This window comes from Triturus cristatus, chromosome 7 (genome assembly GCF_964204655.1).
Source record: "Triturus cristatus chromosome 7, aTriCri1.1, whole genome shotgun sequence".
NCBI classification, from domain to species: Eukaryota; Metazoa; Chordata; class Amphibia; order Caudata; family Salamandridae; genus Triturus; species Triturus cristatus.
In genome coordinates, this window is record NC_140590.1 from 256,043,093 (window position 1) to 256,068,096 (window position 25,004).

A 25,004-nucleotide genomic window follows, 5' to 3' on the forward strand; every position below is an offset into this window, starting at 1 on the left:
TCTCCCCCCTTCTCTTCGCCTTGGCGATGGAGCCTCTAGCAACCTTGATCCGGTCCCCGAGTCTTGTTCGGGGATGGGAATGGCCTAATTCTGCAGTGGACAAGGTCGCTCTTTACGCGGACGATGTCCAGCTTTTCTTAACTGATCCCGCCCAGTCAGGCCCCCGTTGCCTCCAGATCCTGAGTTCTTTTGGACAGACCTCTGGCCTCCGAATGAACCCTAGCAAATCGGTCCTGGTCCCGCTCCATCTATCCAGAGATTGTTATGACTGGCGGTCCACGATTCCGCTTCGGCGTCAGTCATTTAAGTATCTTGGGATTTGGGTGGCTCTCCTCCCGGAACCGGGGTGGTCCCTTAATGTTAACCCACTCATGAAGAAAGCTAGGGCAGATCTCCACAGGTGGCAGACACTGCCCTTGAATCCCCTGGGAAGGGTCGCCCTATTTAAAATGATGATCCTCCCCAGATTTCTATATGTTCTCCAGAATACCCCCTATTGATTTCCGCGGGCGTGGTTTCGGGAGTTAGACACGATGGCCGCTAAGTTCCTCTTGGGGGGGGGAGGACCCGGTTGGCACTAAAGACCTGCCAGATCCCATCATTCGACGGGGGCATGGGGATGACACACTCATATCTCTATTACCTGGCGCCCCGTCTATTGAGTATACACGACTGGTTCAACGGGGGCTGATCCGATCCGGCCTACAGGCCGGAACTTAGCGTGCTTGGACTGCCCAAGATCCGTTCCCTAATGTACGGGGAATCCATTCCGTCCACCCTGCCCAATGTCTCGCGCTCTGTGCTCCTAGCTTGGAGGGTGGCCTTACAACACACCAAATGGACACACAAACTCACTCAGCACACGCCCCTATGGCACGGCACGTGGCTCGGGGAGGTTTGTGGGTTACAGGGGTTCCAAAAATGGGATCTTATTGGGATCTCTCAACTTGGCGATGTGTGGGCGAGTGGCCACATGCCCTCCTTTCAAGTCCTTCAATCCCGATACTCCCTGCACCCGTCACAATTTTACAAATACTTACAATTGCGTCATGCCCTCCACGTACATATACAAGACGATACCAGGGTCCCCGAGTACAGCCCCCGGAGGTGCAGATCATGCTGGGTGACCTGGGGAGGGGGGGCATCTCCCGCATATATAAGACGCTGATCAACAACACCCCGACCTCTCTTGACCGTCTCAGGGGCCAATGGGAGGAGTGGGTGGGTCCGCTGGATGATGAGGACTGGTGTGATGCTCCTATATCACCCAAAATGGTCAATACATCTGCTAAACTCCGCTTGGTCCAATTATACTACATTCACACGGCTTACCTGACCCTGCAGCGCCTATATCGGGCCGGCTTTTCCACGTCTGCCACATGTACGAGATGCGGCCAAGACCCGGCCGATTTCTACCACATGGTATGAGCATGCCCTCGACTGGTTCGGTTTTTGGGAGAGATCGAGGGTGAGCTGTACGAGGTCCTGGGGTTGGAGGTTCCCCATGATCCACGTCACTCCCTTCTCGGGATTACAGACGAACTAGACGGGTCCAGGAACGAGAAATTACTGTATAGTACAGCCATGGTTGTGGCCAAGAGGGACATTGCCGCCTCCTGGAAACTTCCCACGCCACCAAGCTCGGAGAAATGGCGGAGAGGGGTGGACTGGTGTGCGGCTCAAGAAAAACCCATGTAGGAGGCACGAGGGTGTCCTAAGAAATACCGGAGGGTGTGGGGCAAGTGGCTGGGAGCCGTGGAATAACCTGTTCTTTATGTGTACGTTATGTATTTACTGCTGGGGGGTGGGGAGGATAAGCGATGCCTGTGTTCCTTGTACTGTACTGTATCAATATTGGTGCTATCCACAGCCGTGTTGCTGGTGCTTGTTTTCTAAGAAAATCAATACATTTGTTTATCAAAAAAAAAATCTCTCCCTCTACATAGCGCCCATCACAATACATCTTCCACAGGAGAATGAAGCAAAATTACATCCTTTGCTTGCAGCGTTTGAAATGACGCCTTAACTGGGAGCACATTAAAAATTGATGATTTGTGTTTTTTTATATTATATAGCGGTAACTCGACCGTATTGGAGTGCTGTACATGACCCCCACTTGCATTACACAAGGACACATTCAATTTTGTTTTTTTAGGAAAAGGGAGATTAAGTAATGCACCTAGCATCAAAGGCATGTTGAGGCGATGCCAAGACTCAAACCCAATTCACCAGTTCCAGAGTCAGCAGCTCTGGCCTTTAAGCCAAACCCTATCTCCTGTTGTTGTGTTTGAAGTGCATGATGTGTGATCAGAGAGGCTAGCGTGCCATCTGCGTCTGATTGCGAACACAATGAAGCCTGTGTTGGCAAGACTGGCTTCACAGTGACCTCTCACTCCAGGAGCATAAAGAGCCCAGTTTGAAGCCAGCCTGGCTGTAGTCACTCAAAAAAAACACTTGCAAGCTACCAAAATAAAAAAAAAATGACTTACTTATCACACTTTTTTTTATTTACCGATCCAAATGGTCTCTGCCATATTGGATCAGTAAACAATGCACTCGTATTACAGCAAAAACTTTTGATTTTTACCAATGCTGAGTACCATAAGGTAAAAGCATAGCAAAGACAATATGTCTCAAAGGCAAGCCCTATTGGCTTTGACAATTCATGTTTCTTTAGGCACAAGGAGATTGAGGGCCTTATTTATGAGGCATTGGCGTAGGGCAGCGCTGCAAGTCTTCTTGCTGCGCTGCTCTACGCCAACGTGAAAGGGCAGAAATGCACTGTATTTATGAAATATGGTCCATTCCTGTCCATTCCACCTGCACTGGTGCACAATTGCAGCCTAGTGTCATGGTGCAAGGGTGCCTCTGTTGCAGGCAGGATTGTTTTGTGCAGGTAGGGGCACATTCCTGTACAAAAACAATCCCGAGGGGCGTTTTCCATTTCTAGCACATATGGAAAGAGGAAAAAACTTGGGGAAAAAAATAATTTTCCATGTTAGGCCTGCTTTGAGTAAGAGCAAGGTTTTGGCGCTGCCCCAGGTTTGCGTGATTAAGTAAATCTGGGGCAGCGTAAAAATCTATGGGTGCTGCGTGGGAAAACCCACCGCAACGTCCATGGAACTTCTCCTTGGCACAGCGCTAGGAATGCAGTGACTTGCACTGCTCTGTCGTACACCATATCTATGAGGCCAAGCAGAGTGGCTTTGCAACCCTTCATAGAGATGATTGAGAGGCTTATGCCGCGGAGCATAAACACAAAGTGATGCTCCGGTGGTGCAAGCCTCTTATATATAAGCCCGCTTGTTCCCCGGTTTCAAGTTGGGCAGCTCTGATTGATGGGCCCTTCAAAGTGGTAGGGTACGCAACATTTCCCGCCAAAAAACATTTCTATCCTGAATATTTCACAAGTTACTTTCAAAGGGCTCTGTTACACGTGGCACAAAGCCCTTGAAATCCCAGCCGTAGGGAGCGGCCACGGCCCGGGTGAAGAGGGCGCTGCCAGGGCAGCAGGAGGACGCGCCAGGCTGTCTTGTTACTGAAAAGCAGCCGACGATATTGAAAGGATTTGACATTCTCAATTAATTCGCGCTTTTGTCCAGCGACGTGGAACGCCCCCTTTCAGAGGAGAGCACTTTAATCTCGCCGACGCTCCCATTTATATTGTTACTATGGAAATATATACGGAGCACGTTACGCCGCAGCTAGTCTCACGTAACGGAGCGACGCAGGCTGCATACATCAGCCCTGATATCGGGGCTTAACTGCAGCTTTCGTAGCGGCGCTTTCAAAGATCTACCTTTTCGAAAGTACAATGCGACCGCAATAGTTTCCTTTATTTTATCCCTCCTGGCCCTGATTAAAAGTAGAAGTCGCTCAGGGGTTCGTAATCAACGTACCCTACTCTAACATACCTTGCCCTTGATAATGAAGTGCCCGCTAAATGTGCCAGCAAACATATTATCATTATGTCATATGTATAGCGCTTAAACGCACCGTCAGCCAAGCGCTTTGTGCTCATCAAGTAGATTTGAAGACGTTCTTGATACTTAAGGGCGATTCTTAACTGTTTTTCTGCAACCTAAGTGTTTTATACACCAAGCATAGTCCTGGGAATAACCAGCGGAGCTCAGGGTCGGACTGGAACAAAAAACAAAGTGACCCCCATCAAGGGAGTGACCAGAAAATGAAAATACTGCCCACTGTTTACCAAACCTGTGCTTACACCAAACTAGCAAAGCAAGTGAGCCCGAACCGCCCTAAAAGAGTTCCCTTGTCTCTTCCATCCAAGCATCAATCAATTCATTCATTCAACCTTCCATCTACCCGCGGCTATCCACCACAGTTTGTTATCCATTTCTACTTCCATCCATTCTTCAATGCATGCATCAACCCATCCATCCATCCACTAATACATCCATCCTTTGACTCACCCATCCATCAATAAAGGCATCCATCGATCCGCTCAGATTTCCCTTTACTCTGCCATCCTCTGACCTGTCTCCATCCATTGATCCATTCGCTCATCCTTTCACCCACTCATCCATCCAATCACCCTCCCTACCTTTTCCTCTTCCTTCCTTTAACCATTTCTTCGATTCAGTATTCCTTCTGTCCCTTTTGTATTTATTCATCTTTCATTCTTCCTTGCTCCCCCTGCTCTTGCATTGACACACACAAGTATTCCTTTAAAAGGTTAATTATGAGCTTTTGTTTGCTGATTTGCAGACAGAAGAGACCCACAAAAGAACCCCACCCCCGCTGTACAGTGGCGTAGCAAGGCAATTGGCCGTCTCTGCCGATGCCGCCCCGCGGCCGTGCTGAAGATATTGGGGCGGGGGAGGGAGGGTGGTGGCGGGATTTTAGGTGTTTGTCCCAGTGGCAAACTCATGCAAGAGCCGCCACCCCTCCCCCACCCTGTTGCGTGCCACTGCCGCTGTAGCTACTAAACAATGTAGCCGAAAAAGTGGCCCTGTTAGCAAACAAGATAGCTGAAAAGGTGACCCACATTTACAAATTAGGCCAGTTTTGAACTTGTAAAGGCACGCTGGATATACTGTAAGGTTTGGAACACCACATGCATTTGTGTTTGAAGCAGGCAATGCTTGTAGCAATATCAATGAAATCAGGAATAACAAGCATTGGCATAGCCAATAGGTCTCGCCTTTGGGAACTTATAAGTGTTTAGCCATGCAAAAGTTGCATAATTAAATACTTATAAGGTCCCAAAAGCGAGACCTATTGGCTATGCAAAGCGGCGTGCGGCCGCGAAAGTGAAAGTGATCGCGATCACGATCAAACATCAAAGTGGCCGTCCGGCCGCGAAAGTTAAAGTAATCGCGGTAAAGCGCGGCACTGTAGCTCTAGGCTGGCCTGGTAGCACTTTTTGGAGCCCTCTCAATAAGTCTCGCCAGACCAGCGCATGCGCTGGGTCAGGCGAGACCTAAAAAACGGCCAACCTGCCCACAAACAACTAAACAAGCATTGGCAAAAAACAATAGGTCTCATCTCTGCGAGATGTATTGGTTTAGTTTACTTTAGCTATGTTGTACAGCATTGTGCTTGTACAGTATGTTTGAAGTTTATTCTAAATTGCTATGAAACAGCTATTATTCTTTTGATATTTATTTATGCCTGAGGATGGTATAATCTTTGAATTAAAATGTGAAATGGAACAGAAGTAGCAACATAAATAACAGCTGTCTTAAAAAACATTTTGATATAGTAAACACTGCACTTTTTTATGGGGGTTGGCGGTGCTTAATGTAGGGAATGGAATGGGTAGTGGTAGGTAATAAGTAAGGTGGATCATGGGTAGTGTAATAGTAAATGTGCATCGTGTTTATTAGAAAGGACTGTTTCATATATGAAATAATGTATTTTAAATTTAAAGAAATGGTGCAAATTAAATATCATATACATGTAAAAAAATGAATGAAATTTTCCTCATAACACTCCAAGTTAGAGAAGTGGGAAGCGCATTTTCTTACCTCAAAGGAAACGCAATGCGACAGAGTGTGTGTATAACAGGCAAGCAGTTCCCCAAATGTGATAGCGTTTGCTTGAGCTAAGAATGAATGCTATTTGTTTTCAAACGCACAGCAGTGGCCTGGAAGCACGTTTTTTGGCACAGTACATTTTTAAATAAAACTTATTGTGGTTAAGGTGCAATTACAAACACTGTTTAAAGCTGTCTAACTTAACAAATGAAAGCAGCATTGTCCACGTTGAAATAAAGGTAAATTTAAAGCTGAATGTGAATGTTGCCCTCTTGGTCACTTTTTAGACACACATAAGCTAAAATTAATGAATGGCAACATTTTCCCATGTACCTTGCACACATCCTGTGTTTTTGTAGTCAATCAATCAGTATCTGTAGAGCACACTTATCACCCATGAGGGTTTCCGGGCGATGGGATTGGCTGCTCAGGGCTTCAGTCAAAGAGACAGCTCTTGAGTTCCCTTCTGAATTCATGGATGGAGGGGGATGTCCTGAGGAGGATTGACAGGCTGTTCCAGGATTTGCAGCGAGGTAGTAGAAGGAACGACCACCACAGTTACTGCGGCGGATGCGGTGGGTATGGGCGAAGGATCTGGAGGGATGGTGGAAGATCAGGCAGTGGTTGGGGTGAGCTGGTCCTTGGTTGTGCAGGGCTCTGTAGGCGTGCATCAACAGCATGAATTGGCATCTTTTGTGTATGAGGACCCCGTGGAGCTTTCGCAGGTGGGGGGTTATGTGGGTCCATTTGAGGAGGTTCAGGATGAGTCTGGCCGCTGAGTTCTGTATGATTTGAAGTCTTTTCGTGTGCCATGAAAATCTTCTGGAACATGCAGAGGGTGAGAAAGCAGGCAGAGGAGACTGCCTTGATCTGGTTCTTCATGTTGAGCTTGTTGTCCAGGATGACACTGAGGTTTCAGGATTGGTCCGTGGGGGTGAGTAGGGGTACCAGGTGGGTGGGCCACCAGGAGTCATCCTATGGTGTGGTGGTGTTCCCGAAGATCATAACTTCTGTTTTGTCTGTGTTTACTCTGAGTAAGTTGACTTGCAGCCAGTTGGTGATGCTGATCACGCAGAGGTAGAAGTTGGCCTTTGCAATGGCAGGGTCTTTGGATAGCGAGAGAATGAGCTGGCTGTCATCCGCATAGGAGGTGATGTTCAGTCCGTGGTTAGTGACGATGTTGGCCAAGGGGGTCATGTAGGTTTTGAAGAGGATGGAGCTAAGGGATGATCCTTGGGGGATGCCACAGATGATGTCCCTGAGCTTTGATGTGGAAGGATGAAGGAGGACTCTTTGAGTTCTAGCAGAGAGGAAGGATGCGATCCATTTGTAGGCGTTGTCTCGGTTGCCGATCTGGCGGTGCCTCTTCAGAAGGGTGTGGTGCAAGATAGTGTTGAATGCTGCTGAGAGGTCGAGGAGGATCAGGGCATCCGAGACTCTTTGGTCCAGGAGGGTTCTGATGTCATCCATAGTGGCGATCAGGGCAGTTTCCGTGCTGTGCTTGGATGGGAATCCGGATCCAGTTGCGTCTAGGAGATCGTTGTTCTGACGGTAAGCTGTGAGTTGTTGGTTGACGGCTTTCTCGAGTACTTTGGCTGGAAAGGCGAGAAGTGGGATCAGTCGGTAATTTTTGAGCTCTTGGGGTCAGCTGAAGGTTTCTTGAGGAGCGGTTTGATTTTATTTTGTTTCTAGTCGTCTGGGTAGGTCACTGTGGTGTTGGACGTGTTGAGGATGTCAGTGTGCTTGCTGCTGATGGTGCTGTTGCTGAGGTTGAACATGTGGTGTTGGTGGAATGAATGATGGTGGTGTTTTGAGTGCTGAGCTGGTTCCATCTGGTGATCCTGTTGTTGGTGGGGGTGTCGGTGGGGTCTAAGAGGCTGAGGGGGTTGGCGGTAGTGGGTTGGGGTGCAAAGTTTTTGTTGATAGGGGTTATATTGTCATGGACATAGTCGGCATGGGAGTTGTATAGGTCCTGGGAGGGGAATGTTGGGCATGGCCTTTCTTAGGGGAGTTCCCTAAAACTTTTAGGTTTTTTTTCTCCTGGTTTTTGCTGATTCTCTTTTCATGGCCTTAGGACTCAGGGCACTTTTCAACTGTAATGCAGCGTGAAAGTGTGTGCGGCCTTCCTACACATGCTAGGAAGATGTGCTTACCTGATTGGTTTAGGTGCTGTACCTGTGAATACCCTGGACAGGTATGGCACGTACCCAGGGCAGGTACTGCACTTGCTACTATTGGGCCACAGCACTGATTGGGCCACCAACAAGAATAGCCTTTCAAATATGTCTCAGGACCGGCAGGGCTGTGTGTGGGCAGTTGCACGTATGCTCAGGTTGGCATTTCTAAACCATTAGCCAATGCTGAGTGGGCAGTTCACTACCACTAGGACACCCCTAGTGTAAGTCCTGAGGGATGGGGCAAGTGGTAGGGGAAAGGCAAGGCAGGTTTACAAAAATGTGTTTCCTGCCCTGGTAGTGAATAATCCCCATGTGGGTTTTCCCTACCGAGGAGGTCGGCTCTTGGGGAATTTCTGAATGACTTTTAAACTACAGTGTTAGCTTACAGCAGGGAGTAGCCTCATGTTTTTTTCAACCATGTCTTAAGCCTGCCATTGTACGTATGTGTGTGCGCATTTGCACTTATGCTCAGGTTGGCCTTTCTAAATCATTGGTCAATACTTAGGGTGCCTTTCACTAGCACTAGATCACCCCTAGGGTGAGTCCGAGAAGTGGGGGGTGTAGCAAGTTTTAGGTGAAAGGCAGGGCAGGTACACGTGTTCCCTGTCCAGGTAGTGAAAACCCCCCATGTGTTTTTTCACTACCTATGAGGCTTGCTCTCCCCATAGGTTAACTTGGGGTTATGACTGGGATTACTTTTAGCTGTAGTGGGGGTTTACAGTGGATCAGCCTTATGTTGTTTACTATTATTGAAATCACAATGACAAACCCTTTCTTGTGGCAAAGGTGGATTTGTAATTTATAGCTTAGAAATGCCACTTCTAGAAAGTGGGCATTTTTCTGTACTAAATTCTTTTTTGTGCCTTTTAGTTTGACTCCAGTGCACACTGGAGGCTGGGGGAAGCACATCTGTGCATTCCCCAGAGAGAGCCCTAAACAGTGACCATGCAAATGGAATAACCGACCTCTGACATTTGAGGGCTTAGTTGGATATATTGGAGGGAGAGGTTTTGACACTTGGCCTCGGGAGCCAGACAATGTCCCCATTAAAGATTAAGATCTGCATTTCACTGCCTCATGGCAGACAGGACTGGAATTTAGGGGAGACGTGTGGTTCAAAGGGAAACCTCTGAACTATCTCAAACATCAAAGGCACACTACAGTACATCTACTGGTGCCGTACTTCATCAGGGCAGAGATACACTTGTGAGGACATGGGAACAGATATCCTGGACTGCATGGTGCACACTGCCATAGGAATCTGTTGTGCACAAAGAGGAGATTGCCATTGGAAGGGACCATACACCTTGCCCGAATAATGGCTGGTCTGGGCTGACTACCTGCTGCTCCTTGGTGCCAGGAAGTGTGCTCTCCATGGGCTTGTTGACTTGCCCCCTGTTCTTTGTGGAGGTCTCAGGGACATCAAAGAACTCCCATGAGGGACCTGCATGATCTAGATGTTTCACCTGGAGAGCGGAGCCCTCTCAAGCGCCTACTACATCTGCCAGATCCTGACTGCAGCGCAGTGTGAGCATGGAGGTAAGTATTGTGTCTAGAGACCAGATGCGGGCCTCAAACTGTACCCGCATCTAAGGAGTGTGGCCCCTGCATTGTAGGGCCTCAGCACGCATAAGCGTCTTGTTGGTGGTGAGAGGATTCACCGGTTGTGGGACCCAGCATAGCCCACTTCGTTGTCAGTGCTGCATCTCTCCCATGCGACACGCCGACTGCATGCTCATTGCATGCGGTGTCCGATTCACATGCTGCGACCCTAGGAGGGAGGACACATCCATAATAGTGCCTCATTCTACCTTGTGTGGTCCTACTGAACTCGTGACTCATATCATCGCCCACCAGACATTGTGCCTCATTCCAGGGAGGTACAGTGAACCTGACTGTGGGTTGATAGTAACCAGATTGTCTGGTGTGACTAGTATCATTGCGCACCAGACGTTGTGCCTTATTCCAGAAAGGTATGGTGAATCCGACTGTGGGTTCATTGTAACTGAATTGTCTCATGTGACTCGTATCATCGCTCACCAGACATTCTGCCTCTTTCCATGGAGGTTCGGCAAACCCATCTGTGTGTTGATTTTGACCAGATTGTCTGGAGCGACTTGTATTATTGCGTACCAGATGTTGTGCCTCATTTCCAGGGAGGTACAGCAAACCCGACCGTAGGTTGATTGGAGCTAGATTGTCTATTGCGAATGGGATCATTGTGCACCAGACGTTGGGCCTCAGTTCCAGGGAGGTATGGCGAACCCAACTTTTGGTTTCATGTGACCGGATTTTCTGATGCGAATCGGATTAAAGCACATCAGACGTTTGTATCACTTCCTATGGGGGGTGGGGACAGCTGCGCCCCCCACATACAGAATGATGTTCCGTCTTGCCCTCAGTGCGGCAAATCAACTCACCCGGCCTGACGACTTTGTGTTGCCAGGTAGGATTGCCCGGATCGGGCCTGGGTGGTGAGAGTTAGGGACTGGGCTGAGGAACACTTCCGAGATCCATCAGAAGCGAGTCGAGAGACTGTGTGACCCCATGTGCTTTGCAGAACTGGGCTGGTGCCATAAGGCAAATTGAGGGACCTCTTGATTGAACTGGGACAGCTTCTATCCTGTTTCTGCTCCGCATAAAGTGAGTGAACCTCCTGAGTGGTAGCCAACCTCCCATTTGTCGACTGTTGCCTGGTAATCCTGATAGCTACTCCAGTCTTCTCCCCTGAGCCCTTGACTAAATGTGACTCCAGCCTTAAACCGGTATAGTAAGGGATGCTTTTTTTTTACTCTAACCTGTGGGCAGGGTAGTGGGGGGTAACTGAGAGGTGTGGTAGGGATTGTGCCATGGGGTCTGCATTCATATCATCAACTGACCTGCCACATATCATTTCCTCTGCGTTACGGTGCCAAGTGCGTGTGTGTGTGAGTGAGCTCCATGCGGACTTGCCAATATCCTTTGCACTGTATTACCGTGGTGTGAGTGTGGGAGAGTGTGCTGCATGAGAACAGCCTGCTAATAGTTGCACCACGCAGTGGTGTTGTTTTACTGGTTTGTTTAATCACCAAACGAATACTCCGTTTTGACATTGATTTTACCCGTGTGGCCTTGGCCCACGGTGCTGCTGAAAAATGTTATAAATTCCTGTGTGTGCACATTCCTGATATCGTTGTGACCTGGGGTGCACCCTAGAAATGTGTGGATTTTAATTGTGTTATTTACCAGGGTGAGCCCAGTTCTGACAAAGAATCGCACTGCATAAAGGTGCTGGGGCGAAATATGATTTTTTCCAAGTGTGCATATTACTGATGTAATTTTAACACTTTTGGGCCTAGTACTGCTAGAAATATTTCCAACTGTGATTTATGCCCAGAAATACACGAGGTTTATGTTGTGTTAATTAATGTGTGTTGAATTCAAACTTCATTTACATACACCACGTGTGAAGGCTCTTTTGTGAAGCTCAGTGTATTTATTGTGTGAAAGAGCAGTGCCAATGCTTTACACATTGCCTCTGTGAAAAGCCTGACTGCTCAGTGCCAAGCTACCCAAGGAAGAGCGCAGGGTATACAGGGAGTGTAATCATCTAACCGTGACAGGAGTGGTAGGTCCAGCCTCGCTTGGGCACCGCCTCAGCCAACCAGAAAATACCAGTTTCAACAGGGAGGTGCTGTTTTCAGTTGCTGGGGTGTTGGAGAACTCCTTGACAATGCTGAAGAGAAATTTGCTGTGGTTGGAGGTGGCTTGGGTGCGTTCGGCTAAGGCGTTCCTTCTGGTGTCTTTCAGAAGTTTGTGGCCCTGGCTGAGTGAGTTCTTGAAGGCGGTTCGGTCGATGGTCTCCTTGGTGGTGCACCATCTCCTTTCTAGTTTTTTGCAGTTGCGTTTCAAGGTTCTTAGTTTCGGGGTGTACCAGCTGGCTTGTTTGGAGGGTCTGTTGGGTTGGAGGTTTTGCTGGGGGCGACTTTGTCGATGAGGTCGGAGATCCAGATGGTGAAGTTTTTGACGGCTAGTTTAATTTCTGCGGTGGTGTTGAGGGGCAAGGAATTGAGGGCGTCAGTCCATTGGCTCTCTAATTCTCTGTTCCAGCTGTGATGAGAAGTGCTGAGCAGTTTGGTGACGTGGCTATATGTATGTGAAATGGACGATGGTGTGGTCTTACCAGGTGAGCTTGGTGGTGTGGCTGTATTTAACTCTGTTGCTGGGTGTGAAAACGGGTCTAGCGTGTGTCCTGTGATGTGCGTTGGGTTGGTGACTATCTTAGTTAAGCCAAGGCTGTTCATGCTGTCTAGAAAGTTGGTGATGTAAGTGTCGCTAGGGTCGTCGAGGTGGAAATTCATGTCTCTGAGGAACATGTAGTGTTCTGTGTTGATGGCTTGGGGGCGATGAGTTCGGGAATAGCATCACAGGAATTGGGGTGGGCTCTGTTATTGAGAGTTCCTTCGATAGTGGTTTTGCCACCTGCACTGAGCTGGAAGTTGAGGTGTTGAGGTGTTCCACAACTATTCACAACTATTTTTTAAAGCTGTCTAACAAAAGAATTGAAAGACAGCATTGTTCAAGGGGAATAAAATGTAGTTTATGGTTGAGTTGTAATCACAAATATTGTTTAAAGCTGTCTAACATAACAAATGAAAGGTAGCATTGCTCGAGGTGGAATTAACCTAAATATAAGGTAGAATGTAAATATTGCCCTCTTGGTCGCTTTTTGGACACCCATAAGCTAAAATAAGTGAAGGGTACACAAAATGTGTGCACCTTGCAGGTAATCCTGTGTTTTTGCAGTCACAACTATTGTTTAAACCTGTCAAACAAAAGAATTGAAAAGCATGATTGTTTGAGGGGAATACAACTTGGGTTGTGGTTGTGATGAAGTCACAAATATTGTTTATAGCTATCAACTCAACAAATCAAAGGCAACATTGTCTGAGGTGGAATAAAGGTTCTAATGTCCTCATTTTGTAACTACCTTAACTGCCCAACATTTTCCTTTGTTTGTATATATGTATGTACTTCAATTAAACGATCTTGCATTATATGTAAAGCTCTCTGATATCTTCGGATCTCGCTATCGCTATCTAAAACGTATAAATAATTAAGGTAAAAAACAAGTCCTCACATGCAAGGCCCTTTTCGTTTGAGATATAAAAATGTGCTTCCCATACTGCTTCCACTTGCAGTGATCAGGTGGGGCGGGGGGCTAGAATATTCAGTTTTTTTACATGTCCACATTAGCTTATTTGCACCACAATAACAAGAAGTTGTAGTGTGTGGACCTGAATGGGGTTCCCAGTTTCAAAGGCCACAGCTCTGCACATAACAAAACACACAGCAATGCAGGGCCATATTATCTGCAGATTAGTGGCAAACCTTTAAAGCTGGGGAACCCATAAAAACCTGTAAAAAAGATAAATGAAAAATTTCGCCATAACATTGCAAGTAAAGAGAGCGTTGGATGCACATTTTCTTATCTCAAAGAAAATGGAATGCAACAGAGTGTGTTTATTGCAGGCAAGTAGTCCCCTTAATATGAAAACTTGTGTGCATGATCTAAGAATACACAAACATGTGAAAGGCCCTCTCGCAGTTCTACTTTAAACACATAAACTCTGAGAAATTAAAATTGTTGGAAAAAACACAGTATGCATGTGGCCAGGATGTAGTTGCAAACAGTGGTGAAAACCAAATAAACAAGGGTGGGGGCCCAGCAATGGAAGGGAGGGAGGGGGAACAAGCTAACGACAGAGCCAGCTAGCATAAAGTGCATTCTGTAGTGTGATTTGATTTGATTTATTTATTTGTAAAGCGCCTGAATCACCCCCCAAGGGGTATCTCCGCGCTGCAGGACTGCTCCCGCCAGCCACTGAAGAGACAGATTAGAACAGTGAGGGTTTAAGGAGCCTTCTAAATTGTAGGTGATCTTGGCATTGTCGTAAGTGGATAGGGAGTGCGTTCCAAAAGAAGGGGGCAAGGTGGGAGAAAGCTTTACCACCTAAGCAAGATTTTTTATAGCGAGGAACAGAAAGTAGAGATTTGGACCCAGATTGAAGAGACCTGGGCGGCATATATTTGGTAAGTTTATCTGCTAAATAACTGGGACCTTTGCCATTCAGAGATTTGTGCACAATGCAACAGATCTTAAACCTAATCCACTTCTGCACTGGAAGCCAATGCAGCTGTAGCAAAAGGGGGAGGGAGGCTGTTCGAGGGGGAGCATTGCATACCAAGAGAGCTGCAGTGTTCAGGGCTACTTGCAATCTGTTTAAGGAGGCTTCATTTGCTGAAAATCAGCAAAGCATTGCAATAGTCCAGTCGGCTTAACACCAGTGCCTGGATAAGTGTTTTTCGTGTGGTTAGAGGCAGATAGGGAAATACCTTCCGGAGAAGACCTAGCACATGAAAACATGCACCAACAGTAGATGTGGTGTGCTCCTTCATTATCAATTTCTGGTCCAGACGGACACCCAGATTTTTAACCACCAGTTTAGGAGTAAACGCAATGCCCAATTCCTCTGGCCACCACCTAGGATACCACTTCAGCGATGCTTCTCCAAACAGCATGATCTCAATTTTCCCCGCATTTAGCTGGAGGAAGTTATCTTTCATCCAGCCAGCGATGGTCATCATACCCTCCGAAAAAGAAGACTGGGCAGTTGGATTGTTCTTATCAAAGGAAAGTAGGAGCTGAGAATCATCAGCATAAGACTATGGAATATGGAATATGGAACTAATCCTAAATTCCTTAGTAATCCCGCTAAGGGAGCAACATAGGTGTTAAATATGGTGGGGCTCAAACAGGAGTCCTGAGGTACTTCCTTAGTCAGTTTAGTAGTCTTTGAGCGGAAAGGGATAAGATTGATAGTCTAAGTTCTGTCAGACAGAAAGCTCATCATCCATTGTAATTTGCTCCCTTGGAGACCAATTTTCCTAAGTGTCTCAACAAAAAGAAGAAAATAGGTACCAAAAGTGCGAGCAGTGTAAGGAAACAAGTACCTGGGTCATGCTCTAGGGGAGGCTTACATGCAAGATGAGGGAAGTGCTCACCTCAGAGCTGTTAGAAATGGGGGTCTCTAGTTGGCAATGGCTGGCCACTGTCCAAGTAGGGACCCTTCTTCCTAAGTCAGAGTAAGCAGCCTACACCCTTTGACAACCCCTGCTCAACCCTGTGGTAACGTAGCACGAGCAGCTAGGCTTATCTCAGAGGCAGTGTGTGAAGCATTTATGACCATACACAGTAATATAATGAGGAACACTACAAATGGACACCACTCAAGTAGTTATAAAAAATAGGTATATTTATATAGACTTAATCACAAGACCAATAACAGTAAAAATCCACAATACTAGAAAAATATAATTACTTTAGAAATGCTGCAAAAATAGTTCAAGGTGCACAAAATGATGTTCAGTTCAATGCAGTGGTCTCTGCGACCCTTTTACTCACAAAGTATCTGGATTCCGTAGCAAAGCAACAAAAATGTCGCTAAGGAGTTGTAGCGATACATTTCCTCACGCTAACCAGCGATGCGTTGAATCCTTACCGCAAGGGAGGATGATGCGCTGGGTTGCGGGCAGGAGAAAGCGACGAACTTCTTCACGCTAAGCCGGTGATGCGATAAAATCCTTGCCGCGAAGGGAGGATAATGCACCGGGCCTGTTGCGTGTGCTATCTTGCTGTGATGAAAGAAAATGGCGCTCCGCGAGGGAGCGGCGATCCTGATGCGATGCGGGGAAAATGGCGAACACTCGGCGTCCACGCTGCGATGAGCTTGATGCGATGATTTGGGGTTAGCGAGCGCTTTGGGGCCCGCTAACAAGCAATGCGACAATCTTCGTGATAGCGGGCGTTTTCAGGCCCGCAGTCAGGTGCTGCGACGAACTTCGAGATAGCGGGCGTTTTCAGGCCCGCTGACGGGTGATGATTCGATCTTCGGAGTTAGCGAGCGCTCGGCGACAGCTGAGCGACGATTTTTCTCACGCTCACCAGCTGCAGCGGCTCGCCAACGGGGGTTAGCGACGATTTTCAGCACTCTCTTCTCAGCAGTAGAACTAGAGGCCCTGGAACTCACAGGAGCCTCACCTGCAGATAGAAATCCTCGCTGGGAGGAAACAGGAGGCTGGTGGTGGAGTCTGATGTGCTTGAGACTCCAGCAGGAGGCTAGCTCTCTTCTAGCCCTTGGGTGATTGCTGTAGCAAAAATAAAAGTTCCTTCAAAGTCCTTTTCCTCTTCTTCCAAGTCCAGTAGTAACCACTGCAGGCCAGTCCCAGAAACAGCACACAAGCACAAGGACAGTCCTCCTCCTGCAGATTCCTGTAGTCACACGGACAGAGGTTCTTCTTGTTGTCCAGGAGCAATACAATTTGTAGGGGTTTGGGCACAAACATTTATACCCCCAAAGTCTTTGTTCTTAGGAGTCACAAGTCTCTGAACCCAGCCAGAACCAGTTCTGCCCAGCCCTGGAGCACTTTGTGTACCAAGCTGCATCCTTCCTTTCAGAAAGAGGGGGTCTGCCTTCAGACGCACAGTGGGAGGTGGAGCCAGCATTCACCTTGCCAGGCACAGCCATATTCAAGTGCAGGAGCTACCCCTCCCCTCACTCCAAGGCAGATCTCTCTATTCAACCCAGGTCTGACTCAGCCTGCCCTGTCCCTCCAAAACCAGACAGCCAATACACATAATAGCAGAGCACACTGGAAGGCTTAGGCAAGAAAGTACCTATACTCTAAAAGTGGTAGTTTCAAACACAGAATATAAAAATAACCTTCACAAAAAGATGTATTCTAATATTCTGAGCTCAGGCATACTAGATTCGTTTTTCTACCATGTTCTGTGGGTCAGTTAGGACTATAGAATGTAATAGCCCTGACCTCCTATTCTGGCCTATGGAGAACAGGTAGCCTTACAGTCGTGAAAAACGAAATTGGGTGTAATTCACTACTAGGACATGCTACAAACATCAGGGCATTTCCTACCTTACACATACCATGCACCCTATCATAAAGGGGGCTTACAGGATGCCAAGGGAAGGTTTAGGGGCTGGGAAGTGGGTGCACTTCACAGCCAAGATGGCAGTTCGTGACTGCACGCAGACATTGCAGTGGCAGGTCTGAGACACACTTTACAAGCTGCTTCTGTGGGTGGCACAAACCAGTGCTGCAGGCCCACCAGCAGCATTCGGTTTACCAGCCCTGGGCACACATGAGCCACGCTACTAGGGACTAACAGGTAAACCAAATAAGCCAATCATGGATGTACCAATTCACATGTCATCTTTACAAAGGGAGCATTCGGGCTGTGGCACTGAATGGCAGTGGCACAGCGCCTAGAGCATCTATAACCAGCAAAAACAGAGGAGACACACGAAAAATGGAAGGGAGACTCACGCCAATGGTGCCAGGTCTAACAAGAGCTGACTAGGAGTTAGCAAGCATTTAAGAGTGGCTTTGAAGCCCACCAATGGTGAGTAATGGTAGGGTTCCAAAATGTCTTTATGAGACATCGCATGGGCTGTCTACGCGAGACCTAAAAAACAACCCACAGACTGATCTGTCGGACTAGCCCATCGGGCACTTCCTGATTGCCCTATAGGGTTGTCCGACCCTGGTGGTGCTCACTCTTCCCACCGGTGTTTTCAGTACAAGTTGTCAACGAGAACAAGCATTGGCAAAGCCAATAGGTGTGACTTTGATTCAGAGTCCTGAATAAAAACGAAACAAAAAAAATGCATGCTGCACTGGAAGAATCAACGGAACAATTTCCACATACCCTGCACATTTGAGCTAAAGAACATAATGGCTGAGGATTCAGTGTATCAATTTTGTACATTGAGCTCTTGCTTGAAAGAAGGGACGACTAAACATTTTCAGAGCTCGGCACTTGCTGTGGTCCTAACTGGGATAACGTTTCATTAGAGGGATGGGAGGCAAGTTACTACCCCCAAAAATTAGTTAACACCTCAGTTTCTGTGTATAAAGTAATGACAGTGTGAGAGCAAAGACAGACTAGGAAGCTAATCACAGCTGCAATACTTTTTTATCTTTATCTCCCTATATATGATATAAAGGCATAAACGAAATATCATCATGACGGAGTGCAAAGAAAGGGGAAATAACCTTTACCACGCAGGCTTTACCATGCAATACCTTTACTACGCAGCCTTTACCATGCAATGCCTTTAACACACAAGTCTGTACCACGCATTTACAACACAAATATAAGTATATAGCAGGTAAGTGAAACGGCTTTATAGATTTATACATAATATATATATATATATATATGTATGTATCTGTGTGTGTGTTTGTGAAATGATTGAAACATGTTTAAAGGAGAACATCTTTCTCTTTGAGAACACACTATACAGCCAGACACAGGAGGCAGCCATGGGGACCTGCTTCGCCCCCAGCTATGCCAATCTTCTGGTGGGCTGGTGGGAAGAGCAGGTCCTTTGGAACCGTGACCACAACAAATTCATAGATTTTTTATTTATTTATTTATTAGAGTTTTATATAGCGCTGGCTAGACCCGGAGGTATCAGAGTGCTTTACATGAGGTTCCACATTGTTACAAAGTCACATCAGTTACAAGTTTCATCTGTTGCTAGAAACATTTAAAGAGCATAGAAGATGAGATAAGTGGAGGGTTAGGGGGTGAGGAAGAAGGGTAGGAGAGAGACGAAGGAAAGTCTGCCCAAAGTCCGGCTGGGTAGGTGACGGCCGAGGGGGAAGTCAACAGCCCATCTCCTCTATAGCTAGCAAGGTAGCTCCACCGGGCATTGGCCAAAATGCTAGGTCTCAACGGTCTGTGGCAAGATCACAGGTTCAGTGTCCTGATGGATGAGCCGAATGGGGGATATTCTTGAGGTCTGGACGATGTCCAATTTTTGTCCAAGAGTAGTAGCTCATCATGGTAAAGGATCACTGTGGCTGCCATCTTGGGGTCAGGTAAGAGGTTCTGCCCCTGGTGTTCCATTCGGCCGGTCCCAATTTTTATCGATCCCCTTTGTATTCTCATGGGCCTCAAGGGTAATTTGCGCCACTTCTTCAGGTGTCTCCTGGGCTGTCTCAGTAGGATACTCCCCCTTGTTGCCTATTAGCTGCCATTTTAGGGTCAGGGATGCAGGAAGAGTACTTATGGTGCTTTCGACAGAGGCTGGGTGGGAGGTTGCCTCACCGCTTTTAGGAGGATTGTCTGGGCGCCTGTGACCATACAGGTAGATTCTCCAGGGGCCGGGACATGGAAGGAAGCTCCAGACACACGCAGGCATCTAGCGCTATGGAGCCGATGGGGGAGGAGCCCGACCATGTGCTCCGTAAGGAATAAAGTTTGCTGCACATTTTCACTGGCTGGGGTAGGGGGGCCCTCCCTCACCTGATTGTTCCGTTGTGACCCTCGATGGTTCCGAAGGGGAGCTTCACTCATACTGGACCTGAGGGTCCGTGGGGCCATGAAAGTATCAGCAGCTGCGTCCGGCCAGCATCCTTACTATCTCCGGCTTTCATGCCCCGGGTCTCGCTGGCTCACCGGAGCCGAAGCGGGCCGTCTCAGCCCGCAGGAGGCTCATCTGCTCTTGTTCATCCAGGGGGTCCACAGCTCGTGCCAGCTCGACTTGATCGGCGATTCCACTATCTTTCCCTCAGCCTTGCAGGTAGACAGTGGGGCACCAGTGCTCATAGTAGTGGACCGTTTTGGCGGTACTCCTTAGGCTGCAAGGAGCAGGCCGCCATCTTGTTCTGCGGGGTGAGACCCACCGTGTTGGTGGGGGGTGGCTTTTCTCACCGGTGCGAGGATTCTCAATTTCCAAATCGCAGCTGCCGGTCACCGGGACGTTCAGATGGCTGTCCCCTTCGTCCGAAACCTTCACGCCCTGTCGGGGTAATATGCCAGCTAGACAGATAAATCATATCAGTGTGTAGCTCTGGTATATAGACGAAATCTTCTTCGCTTGGGAATGGAGCGAAGAGGACCTCAACAACTTTCTGATAGCTATCAATAGGATTGAAGTAAAGCTGAAATTTACTATGAATTACAGCAGAGAAATGGTGGATTTTCTAGATCTCAAAGTAACTCTGAAAGATGTCACACTGCAGACAGAACTTTTCATGAAGAGTACCGCTGGGAACTCTATTTTCCATGCGGATAGCTGTCATCCTCCAAGCTTCCGCTGGAGTATACCCTTTAGTGAGTTTCTACGAGCAAAAAGAAACAGTAGGACCGATGAAAGCTATAGAAGCACTAAACAGGAAATGACTGAGTCTCTCATTGCGAGGAAATATCCAAGAAAGGGTCTAAATAGAGTGAACACAAGAGCAAATGAAAAATCAAGGGAGAATCTATTACAAGACAAACCACAGACAGAAAAAGATCCAGAGAATACACCAATAAAGTTTATTACCAAATTTACCAGTCAGGCAAGCAATCTATGTAGGATCCTGAAGAGTAGGTGGACAATTCTAACACACGACACCACATTGAAACCTAAATAAGGGAAGACACCCAACATCACCTTTCAAAGAAATCTCTCCTTAAGGGATGTGCTAGTACATAGCCATTTGAAAAGTGACACCCAAACATGGCTTTTTTAAAGCCGGGATTTCAGAAAGTGTGGGCTGTGCAAAGCCTGCACACATAGCAGCAATATCCAGGAAGTTAACTTAGCGAGGATCAGAAAAAAACATTGCATCACTTAACTGATTACATGTAAAACAGATTTTGTAGTTTATGTAATCACCTGCCCTTGCGACAGATGGTACATAGGGTCTACCACAATCCCGGTACAGAAATGAATATCAGAGCGTTGGCGAGCAATTACCAACTCAGATTTAAGCTACAGCACAACATTTCAGGGAGAACTATGATGGAGACTAGACCAAAGCCAAGTTTTTGGGACTTGACACAGTCGCAAAACATCCTAGGGGAGGTAACAGAATTGCTGCACTACACAGAATGGAATCTAGGTACATATTAAAAGCAGACAGCCTCGCCCCTCATGGCATTAACCTTGACGAGGAGCTGTACACGCACCTTTAAGTTAGAAGCTCCGATTCTTTTTAAACCCATACTGTTTATGATTTTATCAAGTTTGTATGAATATGAGAAATGCTTTTCTTTTCCTTAAAGCCTATAGTTGTTTTATTGTTCCTCCTTACGATTATCGGACCATGGGTATATATTTATAAAATCTGGTTATAGTTTTTGAAACCTATATGAATATAATAACATGTTCTCTGTCTTTGTTACAGATGGAAGGAAAGATTCCATGCAAATTATGCTGGAAGTACCTCTGGGAGAGTAGAGGGCGGTCCCCATGTGGCAACACCTTTTGACCTTCACCTATGTTGAATTACAATTGAAAAGTTATTTTGGGTTCTATACCCGTGAGTGTAGAGTTTTCTTTATTTACTAATATGCCATTGACTATAAGTGATTATAAACCAGCCAAACAATTTAGAAATAAAAGAAGTTCATACAATCATTTTTGAACATTTCTAATGTATATTTATTGTGTTTTGAATACTCAGAATAATGGTCTGATGTGCAAAGGGATTTAACCCTCAATTGTTCACAGCATATTGTCGATAACGTTTTGTTTAAATGAGGAACAATCATGGAATGCCAAGTATTTTGTTTATGTTCATTGGTAATGCGTCAAGATTGACGTTGTATATAAGGAAGTAATGTGTAAAAAACGGGTCATGTGAAAAAGATCGCAAGATCAAAACGCGTCTGTTTTCTTTGCCAAATAAATACTTTAGTGAATTAGAGACCGCGTTGGTGTGTCTGTTTTCTGCTGACTGCGACTGTTTGTCAACAACCAGGATTGGAATTGGAATATATATCTATATATATATATATATATATATATATATATATATATATATATATATATATATATATATATATATATATATATATATATGGTCAAAACAATACCCTTTCAGGCTTAAAGTGCCACAATAATTATGCAAAAAAGAAGCAAAGAACTCTGGGTACTTGATGTTAGTGCATCCCCAAGAACGTGGGATATGTCCCTCGGGCACAGGTAAAAAGTCCTTCTAAATTAAGGTTTCTCTTGTTGATGTGACTCTTAAACACAAAGGCTTGTTGAGTTTTGAAAAAGCAATTCGTTTTAAGGAAAATGTTGCTTCACAATTCATTTGAATTCATTTGGTTTTGTGGTTCATGCTAGATGAACTTCAATTCCCAGAATGCATTTGAGCTTGATGGATTTACATAGTTTATGCTTGTATCAGATGATCCCATCCTAATGCATTTCGGCGTGGTAGCCTTCGTCTGGGGATATTCTGGAAATGAGGTTATTGAGAATGCGATGAATGCACTTTTACATGACGGGAGCATTCAGTTAGTGAGCGATGGTGATTGGTGATGACTATCGTGCAGCTAAACATAAATAAGGGCCGTATGTTGAGAAAACAGTATTGCGTGTTTACGAAGTGAATAATTACTCAGAGTGACTAGTGGGTTTAGTGAATATAATTAGAGATTAGGTGAGCCGGGAATCAGTGACCGGAGGCTCGTGTGTGTGTGAACGGGGTTCTTAAATGCGTGATAATGTAGCGCTAACCTTAAATCTGTGATGGACGAGAACAAAACATAACATAAAACACCCTGGGGTGTTGACTGTACCTCGTATGCATGCCAAAATAAATGGGAGTTGAACGTAAACGCTTACTGATGGCGGCCGTTAGAGGAAACGTAAGTGTTCTGCTCTGCGTATCGAGTTCGCATAGTGTTGCTGTGAGTTCCGGATGTTACGTGCAGGGAGGGGTGGGGTTATATGAGAATGAACGGTGACGTGGGGCATAGAAATGAAAGAGGGGTGCCAATGGGAAAGTGACAGAGTTACTGAATGAAAATAAGAGCCATTCTGTGAACAATGAGGATATGACGGTCACACTATAGAACAAAGTAGGCTCCTGGGTCAAAAACATTAAACATTGCATAAACAAGAATTGAAGATGTACATGAACAGTATTAAGAGATACAGAAATGTATATGAAGGAGAATACCATGTCAGTGATAATCTGAATATAAAAAGGACATAATCAGAGATAGCATAGGTATTCTATGCGTTCGTTCATGCCTGACGGTTTCAGAGAGTTCAAAACGAAAATCCAATGATTTTCACGTTGCAGCAAAAAAATGCGATTATCTCTTCCTTCCTGTCTTTGGATTACTTCTAGGATGCAGTATTTTAGTTGGCTGATGTTGTGTCCTGCTTCCATGAAGTGTTGTGCTACTGTAGATTTGGTCTGTTTGGTTCTAATATTGGACTTATGTTCATTTAACCTTATTTTGATTTTCCTTTCGGTTTGTCCTATGTAGATCTTGCCACAAGGGCATTTTAACATGTATATAACATTTGAAGTATCGCATGTGGCAGTTACTTTAATGTTGATTTTGTGTCCTTTCATGGGATGTGTAATGTAGGATCCTTTAATTATGTTATTGCAGTTGTTGCAATTCAGACGCGGTATTGTGCCTTTGAAGATGCCTTTTGCTGGTAATTGACATGGTTGTTGTAGTCTTTCTCCAATGTTCTTATTTATGGTGTAAGCAAAAATTGGTTCTTGCTTGAAGATGTGATTAAAATCCTGTTCCGTACTCAGAATTTGCCAATGCTTTTTGATGATGCGCTTGTAAGATGCGCTCATTGTGGAATATTTGGATACTACTGTATATTGATTCTTGGTTGATTTGGTCTGGATGTTGAATAATTAATTCCTGGTCTTTAGTGAACTACGGTCCTTCGCCTGTAGTAGTACCTGGTCAGGGTATCCTCGGGCTTTAAATCTCTGTATGGTGGTTTCTAGCTGTTCCTTAGCTGTTGCCGGATTTGATATAATTATTTTGATCCTCAGCATCTGTGAAAATGGTAAGTGTTTTTTAAGGGGGTGTGGATGAAATCTTTGGTAATGAAGAGTGTTGTTTCTGTCAGTTTCTTTCCTGTATAGATCGGTTTCAAAACCTGTGAGAGTCTTTGTTATTCTGACGTCCAAGAAAGTGATGGATAATGGCTGGATATCGAAGGTAAATTGGATACGTCTGTCGATTTGATTAAGCTTGTGAAGTTGATCTGATAGTGTGGTTGTTGGACCAGTCCAGAGGATGAAGATGCCATCGATGAATCTAAGAAATAGTTTTAAATGATTAGACCAAGGTTGTGTGGTTAAAATATGTTCCTCCTCGAAGCGGTTCATGACAATATGGCATTTGCCGGTGCGGCACAATTTCCCATGGAAGTACCTGTCTTTTGTTGGAACCAATCATCTTTCCACTTGAAGTAACTGTGAAACAAGGTAAACTCCATGAGTTCCATAAGAAAGATTTTTAGATCAGGTTCGTAGTCCATTTGTAGTAGAGCGTGTTCGACGGCTTCTATTCCTGGTTGGTGCGGAATGGATATATAAAGTGAGTTGACGTCCACTGTGCACAGTGAAAGTTCTCATTGAAGTGACGTATGGTTGTAGGTGACGGTCAAGGTATTTTCCAATGGGTTCATGTAAGCTTCCCTGAGTAGTTACTATCGGTCGACACAGTGGATTGACCGGATTTTTGTGGATTTTAGGTACCATGAAAAACGTTGGACTCTTGGGATTGGGTTGTATGAGAAATTTCCTGACTTTGTCGTTAATAACGCCGCTTTCAAATGCTTTGTGAACAATGGTTTGTAGCAATCCCATGAATTGCTCTGTTGGATTAGTTCCCAATTTCACGTAGGTATTGAGGTCTTGTAAGTGTGTCATCACTTGTTCATTGAAGTCCTTTTTATATTCAGATTATCACTGACATGGTATTCTCCTTCAT